Source organism: Taurulus bubalis (genome assembly GCF_910589615.1).
Source record: "Taurulus bubalis genome assembly, chromosome: 9".
Classification (NCBI taxonomy): Eukaryota; Metazoa; Chordata; class Actinopteri; order Perciformes; family Cottidae; genus Taurulus; species Taurulus bubalis.
The window spans coordinates 14,349,753-14,358,745 of NC_136597.1; positions in this window are offsets into that span (position 1 = coordinate 14,349,753).

Sequence of the window (8,993 nt, forward strand, 5' to 3'; positions counted from 1 at the left end):
CCTATTTCAGATAAATAATAACATTTTGTTATTAAGTTAACATTGTATTCTAAGAGTGTTAGTCTGAAACGTTTCTGAAGATCTGGTGTTTCAGAGAACAGCATGTAAGAGTTTCTTAATGTTGCTGTCCGTGGTGCTGAATTCAGTAGCAACTTGACAAATGTAACTCTTTGTAAGATGTTTTCAAAACAAATCATAAATGAAATTAACATGACATTAAACACAATGCTTGGAAAAGTCACACTTGAAGAACACAATATAAAAAATGTTGATGTATTGACCTCTTTCACTTTATTCTTTCTCTTTCTGGTGTCATGTGTTTTGCCACGCTGAAGACAAGGGGACGGAAACATGGGATCTAATCTCACTAGAGCCGAGAGGAGTCCAATACACTAAAAAAAACGGTAGGGAACTGATTGTAAATGTCTGGTTTCATGCTAACAACAACTGCACAAACAAATATATACACAAATATATTCGATTGAGAGTATAGGAACTGTTATATGCAGTCTTATTTTCATGTATCATTCCTACAGCTTTGCACACAATCTGATCATAATCACACCTAACTATCACTTGTATCCCCTTAGTTAAGTCAACATTTTAAGAAAATCATAATAAAGCGTCCACCGTGGTAAGGGCTTTACTTGGTTGTGATCTCGTTCCAAAACTCCATTCTGACAGCAATTAGGTGCCGTACAGTAAGACTCTTTATGTATTGCTGGGACTTTTATGCTCAAACAAGTACTGTGAACTTTGACCGTTATCCCCCAAATATGAGCATTTTTCACATCAGCAGCACTGGGGCTTATAGTTAAATTAAAGTTCCATTACGTTAGATGTGTTCAGCTCATTTCCACTAGTTAGCATACTTAATGGGATATAAGACATGTCTCTGTTGCAAAGGATATGTCCCACTGTGTAATCTTGCAGTTGCTAAATTGCTTGCCGTTTTTGAGGGATCGAAGAAAGAGAAGGAAAGAAGAGCTGAGACGAGAAATGTGTTGTTGCTGTTGTTAACCTGACAACAGCAACAACACATTTGACAGTATGACACTGATACCGGATCGGACATCGGTCCAATATTGACTCAAAGAGCTGGATCGGGTATTGGCTACAGTCGGGCCGATAAATTTAATTCAGTCCTTTGTTTATATACTATTTAAATATACCACCGTTTCTGTCGGGAAAAAAATAAAAGAAGAAAACACCTCTGCTCCAGTGTTGCAAGATTCTGTTGTGATTTTACTGTCAACGTCTTTATAAATATGCTTAATATTTTTGTAATAAACTATTGATATTGTTACATGCAGCTACATCTTTCCTGCAGGATTTCTACATTTTTAGTTAAAGCAACAGGTATATGTGTACTGTAGCTAAAATATCTCCATGAAAACCAGGGCAGCATGTGCTGCTGCAAATTGTTTTTTTTTTTATCACAATCCTAAAATACAACTAATGTTTCGAATTGAGTTTCACTACAACAATCAAATTAATATCATAAACCAAGTCCTTCCTTCTATATGCCTCCTGAAATTCCTGGCATTTTTATTTTTTTTATTAGTTTTTTTATTACTACGGTTGTTCCGCTCCACATATTTCTGTCACTGTTATGCTCTAGTGAGGAAACAGGGAAGAGTCTTAAAATCACTGCTGCTTCCCACAGCTCACCTCTCATCAGCAACAACAGCCACTCACAACACACACTGAGCCACGCACAGAAATGTACGTACACACACCGCACTGTCTGTTCACTGACATCCATCCTTCCCTACATGCACAGACAGTCTCTCTCTCTCTCTCTTTCTCTCTCTCTCTCTCTCTCTCTCTCTCTCTCTCTCTCTCTCACACACACACACACACACACACGCACACACACACTCAGGGGATGAGGCAGGGAAAGGGCAGTGGGATGTACAGCTGTGATGGTGTATCTCAGAGAAAGATCAGACTCTTTAATAAATGATGAGCTTGAAGAGGGAAGCAGTGTGTGTGTGTGTGTGTGTGTGTGTGTGTGTGTGTGTGTGTGTGTGTGTGTGTGTGTGTGTGTGTGTGTGTGTGTGTGTGTGTGTGTGTTGGTCATCCAGGGGTTACCAACTGTGATATCTTAGTTGGTGGTGGTGGTGATGGAGCCTTTTTCACTTTTGTGAGTGTGTATGTGTGATATTACAACAAATAGATGGAGTGTTTGGGTGTTTAGTTACAGCTCCCATTGGTATGTTTTTGACCTATTGACTATCACTAAAGCATTGAATAGTGCACATACCGGCCGTTTTACATACTTAGATCAGCAATGGCACATGTTAAATGATGGTATCCATTGCACTTTAAATCCCAAACTTTTGTGACATTACAGGCACAATAACCGTGTAAACTTTTCCTCCTATTGCAACAGGTGCAGTAACTACTGTACAAATTCACTCCTAACTCGCAGGTCAAACTCTCTTGAACCGGCCACAAAGCTTTGCCTTTTGCTGTGTGGGAATCGGCCGCAAACCTGAGAACTATATGTCAGCTGTAAACATCACAGCGAAATGATTATTAAACTGTAGTGTAAACAGCAGTCTGAAAATTATTTGCATTTTTAGTGATCAATTGAAATGCACAATTTACAAGCATTAATGTACTATGCAATACTGTTGTTAATTTCCTGAAAATGTTAGGTTTCTGCAAAGCATACACAAAGAAATAGAAGGACGTAGCCCACAGATCTAGAGTATATTCTTCAACTTTAATTTCAAACAACTGACATATTAAACTACATACAGTAGATGAATGAAGTTATTATATTTATAAACATAAGTCGTTAAAACATTGTATTGTTTTATTACCTACAAAGTAATAAATATGGATAACTATCATGATCAATATCTGAGATACACTAACTCAAGACATCAGAAAATGAACGACAACTTTGATAAATTGTTCTAAATAAATACATTTTTCATTTATAACACATACTGCCCATCCTTTAAAAAAAAATACTACTACTGAACTTGTTGTGCTGCAGTGGGAACAATTAGTCTCCCAATTATGATGACCACACAAGTGGGAGAGCAAATTTAAATGTAGGATATCGCCTACATTCTGATAATTAGTAAGGAATGACTGCAGTAATAGTTTTTTACACATCACCACCTAACCTGAATCAACCAACATTATTTCTGTTTAGGAGTCTCGGGTCTCGGGTCTCTGTCCAAACCAATTCTATTTATTCTTCCAGCTGTCTGAGGTAGTCAATACTCTCCATTACTCTCTACCTGTCCATTGCAATGCTCTGTACACTACACGTATCGACTGCAGTGACGACAGACCGGTGGGGTGTGAGCATGAATTAAGCAGGATGCAGTAGCTCCCGCACCATGGGGTTGACTGATGCTACATGATGACTCCCAGGGTCATTACATGATTGTTAAGTTGATAGATGCCATCCACGGAGAGGTAATTCTCCTTTTGACAGGCCTGCCGCCCTCTACAGTGATAGAATGTGGATCTGATGAATGCCTTCACACAACCCAGGTCTGTTTTTAGGTTGAGCCGCCATTTTTAATCAGGCCATGTCAGAGGAGCTGTGGACCACCAAAACTCAGGGAATACACTGTGAAGTCGATGAAGAGAGAGACAACTAACTGAAACTCAACAGGAAGCCATTAAAAAATACAACCAGGGCTGCAAAGAACACTTTTTTAAATTGTATTCTGTATATTAATGACTCACTTGTTCTTCAATTTTGGTCTGTAAAATTCCCATAGCCCGACAAAATGAGAGAAAAGGTGAAACATCCTCATATTCCAGATGCTGTAGCCAACAGTTGTTGGTAGCATTGTTTGATATACAATTGAAAGAACGAAGAATTTTGTAATAATTGATTACTTTTCCATCATTGTAGCAGTTAACTAATAGTTATCATGTTCCAAGTCACCAAGCATGTCGTAAAGTGCACTGAGTGAAATAGTCCACAATGTGGAGGAGTCCCATTGAAGACTTTGTGTGGTGCTCAAAGGTTAAAAGCTCTTTTAGTGTGGAACTCCTTTGGAGTACCCACTGTACATGAGAGCACAGTTTAGTCTGTGTGCTCCTGAAGCACACCGCTTATTCTGCGGGTTAATCCAATTGTCATCGTAAATGTACTTCTTTATCTATTACAGCATGTGGATTGCACGCTACAAATCATGGAGCTGCAGTTCTTTTGTCAAGCAAAGACCAATGATTGTGCAGTTACATTTTTTTCAGCTGTCTTTAAGGTCCAGAAAATCAATTTCTGTTTCTAACATGATAATAAGTCCCTTGCCCTTTGAACCTAATGCAGGTCACGGAATGGACTGATTAATCGATACAGGAAAGGTTGGTTTCTGTCTGACTGTGTGAATGGACAATCAATAGTCATCTGAGATCAGAGCACTTGATTATTATTTTGATTGGTAATTGTCAATAAAGGCACTTTAACCCAGGTTAGCCGTTGTCACCCTCCTCAGGTATTTTATTTTAAATGTCTGAAGTTTGTTTTCAGTGAATGTACAGAACCTACAGAAGTTGAGTTATTTTTTACCATGTGGATTGGTGTGCTTTAAAAAGCATGGAGGGATGTGTATCATGTCTCGCTGGATGTTTGGCTGTTATGTTTTGTCCTATTTATGCATCATCAGTCTTTCCTGCCTAAAATGCACTTCGTAAATAATTAATGGTCACAGCGCCTTGCAACTGTTGAACTGTTAGAAGTCCGGGACACCATTCATACACACACACAAAAAGTAATGAAAGTAGTACTCTTTTCACACATCTCAAGAAATTAATGAGTTGCATTGTACGTATTTGGCATTAGAGAGAGCGATAAAGAAGGAGAATTGGATGAATTAACTGATAAATCTTTGATAGTGTGCCGATCTAATAAGCGGTCTGTTGTTCTGTATTAACAAAGCTACTGCTCACCTCCTACCTCACTTTCTCAAAAACACACACACACACATGCACATATAGTGTCTCCTTATACTGTAAGATCCACGTCATTGGTGCAGCTGTGGGTTATGTCAGGTGCACTATAGACACACACACACACAGACACACAGACACAGACACAGACACACACACACACACACACACACACACACACACACACACACACACACACACACACACAGACATGAAAACACACAGACAAGGAGGAAAGAAAACAGAAAAAAAACACACAGAAAGCTGGATTGTGGGGCTTGTGGATCTCTCCTCTCAGTGCGCTGCAGTCCATCGACCCTGCATGGCTGCTCTCAGCTGGATACGTGTCATCCACAGCAGCCCTGCCTGTTAAGGGGAGAGCGAGGGCTGTGGAGGGTATTCGGGAGGTGTAAATAAATGGCTAGTGTGTAGTGGAGCACCAGCAAGGAGAGAGTGGGAAAGGGAGAGGATGCAGGGACGAGTTCATGGAGGAAATGGGATGAAACATGAGAGGCAAAAGAGGAGGGAGGGTGGTAGTGGGTATGCAGCCTACTCACTGACTTTAGAACAAGGTCAGAGGTGAAATGGGGTTGTCTGTCAGATGTTACTCTGCATCATAGCTCCCAGGGAGAAGGGTCAGTAGTGAGCATCCTCTTTTATCTGATCCTCTCCCCTCTCCTCCTATTGACAGTCAGGTTGTTTTCTGGCTGTTGTTTACTCACCTCATGTGTGTCCCCATCTCTCTTTAATAGGTGTCTGTGGTAATGTTGCCATGTGCCAGCTGCCATCTGCTCTTATCCTGCTTTATTCAGGTAAGACTTTGAATGCCTATATGTGGTATATTTGTATAATAGGGCTGTTCAAAACCACAGTTCATTTAATCAGCAGATCAGTAAAACTGAGTTTCTCCACAAAGAATAACACAAAAGCACCACTTTAAATCTTGTGTTTACCAGAGATTTGCTCATACGTTTCTTGGAAATAAGTAATTCAGTATGAAAAAATAATAACAAATTACTAATAGAGAAATCCTAGTCAACAAAGACCAAAACAACTGATTTGCACACTAATGGACTAAGAGGGGGCAGCCTTCCATTTTAATGTAAGGATACAACCATCAGGTGATCAGTTTAGCTTACCGTAGCGACTGGAAACAGGGGGAAACCAGCCTGGCCAAAGATAATAGAAGCCGCCTATCTAAACCTGAAGATCAAACAAACAATGGCCACAATACAACAGGCTGAGACAAACATGATTATGATATCATTCTGCCATAAGCACCATGGATTAAAGATAACTATAGCTCTTAACCTCTATGGTGAACAATTCACGAGTTTTTTTCAAGGCAGGACACTATGACATTTGTTTGAGAGGAGACCGCCAAACAGACATTTTTACAGGCTATTTCAATTTCACATTATCATTTTACAGGGTCCATGATTGGCTCATGTTTGTCTTGGTTTTATTTCCAGACTGCACAGCCTATGAATGTGATGGTGTTTGTAAGCCGAACCTCAACCTCTTCTCTCCTATTTGAATGCTTAAGACTGAATTTACAGGCAACAATGTTTCTCTGACAAAACAAAGCATACATGTTCACTCCATATACTAACATGATCTGAAACCAATGCCTGACCATAGAGAAGAAATGCATTCATCACTCTAATATAACTTGTTTCATACATAACAACAAAAGAGCTCAAACATGCAAAGGTACTAGAATCCTTAAAATGCCTGCAATATATTCTGCCCTGTACTTTAGCCTGCTTGGCCTGGCAGTATGTCCGATAATAAAGAAAGAAGGGAGAAGAGGTGAAATATTTTCTGTTTCACAGTGTGTGCTTTGCTTGCACAGTTGCTCTTGAGACAGGAAGCAGGGTTTGGGCCCTTTCCAAGAGGTTATAATGAAGCAAACATTCAATTTCAGTGGACACCATGACAGCGGTGAAAAATGCTGGGAGAAATGATTTACTTCAAGAGCTGCCAATTACATAAAAGCATACTGTCAAAGTAAGGCGTTGAGTGAAACTGTTGTTAAGAGTCTCAGCTCCATAAATATACAATTTTATATGCCACAACAGACACATGCATGGGTTTGCACTTGTACACGAATGCACACACACACGCACACACACACACACACACACACACACACACACACACACACACACACACACACACACACACACACACACACACACACACACACACACACTCAAAACAAACACAAAGCGACATTTGCTGCCTTGTTGCAGTGGTGTCCTCAAAACTGAGCTCATTACAAAGTTCCCCCTTTGTGTTAGTTTTAAAAAGTGGCCTCTAATAATGATGTAAGTTTGTTTGAAGAGTTTATTTCCAGGAACAGCTATTTCAGTGGAATATTGGAAATCATTCAAAGGGATTCTGCCTTTTTCCCCAATCAAAAACACACATACTAAGGACACACACACACACACACACACACACACACACACACGTTGAGCATGTGTGACAGCTTGGAGAAAGGATATAAATCTTTCAAAGACACCATTTATTTCCTTTTCAAAAAGAACAGGCATTAGGTAGAATTATATATTCATCAAATAAATGTCAGGTAGTCTCCTGTGGGATTTTGACAGGAAACAACTTTTCAAAGCAAACTCATTGGGTACAAGAGTGACTTTAAAAGACCATATCAGGGTACATCATCATGGTACTTGTGGTTTAAGTGGGGTAGTATTACTTCAATGTTTTCTGTAAAATGAATTTCTCGTACATTCATCGTATATATCCTGATTCTGTGTGTCTCATGTTTACTGAACACACTAACAGATATTTGTTGGTTGAGAGAGAAGGGAGACATAGAAATTATCTGCTTTTAGGTCAACCCCCTCAGAGAAGCAGAGGTGTGTGTTTGTGCATGCGTGTGAGTGTGTATGTCTGAGTGTGCGTGTGTGGGTGGGTTGTTTGTTTGGGTTTGTGTGTTTGTCTGTATGTGTGTGTGCGTGTCATATTACAGAGCAGAGTGGTAAAGGTATGGCAGCCGCCTGCAGAAAAATCTGAGCTGCCTGTATGTAAGAGAAGCTTTCATCCTCCTACCTGCCCACCAAAGGGGGGGTTACACTCTCTCTCTCTCTGTCTCTCACACACACACACACACACATACACACACACACACACACACACACGCGCACACACACACACACACACACACACACACACACACACACACACACACACACACACACAGACATTGTTTCGACCAGAGATGCCACCAAGCAACAGAAATTTCACGACAGGCTTTCTCCATTGTCTTAATTGATTTTCATCGACAAAACGTCAACTTCCAGCCTAATTCTAGTGAGGACTGAAGAGATTGCAAGGGAGGCATGAGAAAATAAGAAAGCTGTTTCCTACTCTGGGCTTTACTGTCTTGCCATTGGCTAAATAGTTTAAAAGCTATATAAAAAAAACGAGAACGAGAAAGCGACTACAGTAAGAACAGGTTATTTATTATATCTTACAGCTGAATCTTTTAAATCCTTGGACATCAAATATTGCATTTGCATAAAGTTGTAGAACTTGCAGGAAAAGAAAGGTCATTGCAGCAGGGACTGGGATATGCTGACTTATAGCCCATTTCAACATGGTATTAATGTGCAATACACCTTGATATATCAGCCAGATCAGCCAGACCACGTCTGGAGGCGATATGGAACGCATTGTAACCAGATCTCAATCTGTATTATGTCACGTTATTAGACTAATAATGTACAGCCTTGCTAGCAGCCCTGTGTGGCTGTAATAAGCACAGTGGTGCTTTGAGGCAAGGCAAGGCAAGGCAAGTTTATTTGTATAGCACATTTCAACAACAAGGCGATTCAAAGTGCTTCACATAAAACCATTAAAAGCATCAAAACATAATGCAGATTTAAAAACAGTTAAGAAAACATTATAAAAGTAGAAAAAGCAACTTAAAAAATAAAAGTTGAATAAAAGTTGCAGTGCAGTTTAAGAAATAAAATGCAGTAGTGAGATGCAGTAATTGAATCTGGTTCAGCATTTTGGTTCTGCATTTTGAGCAT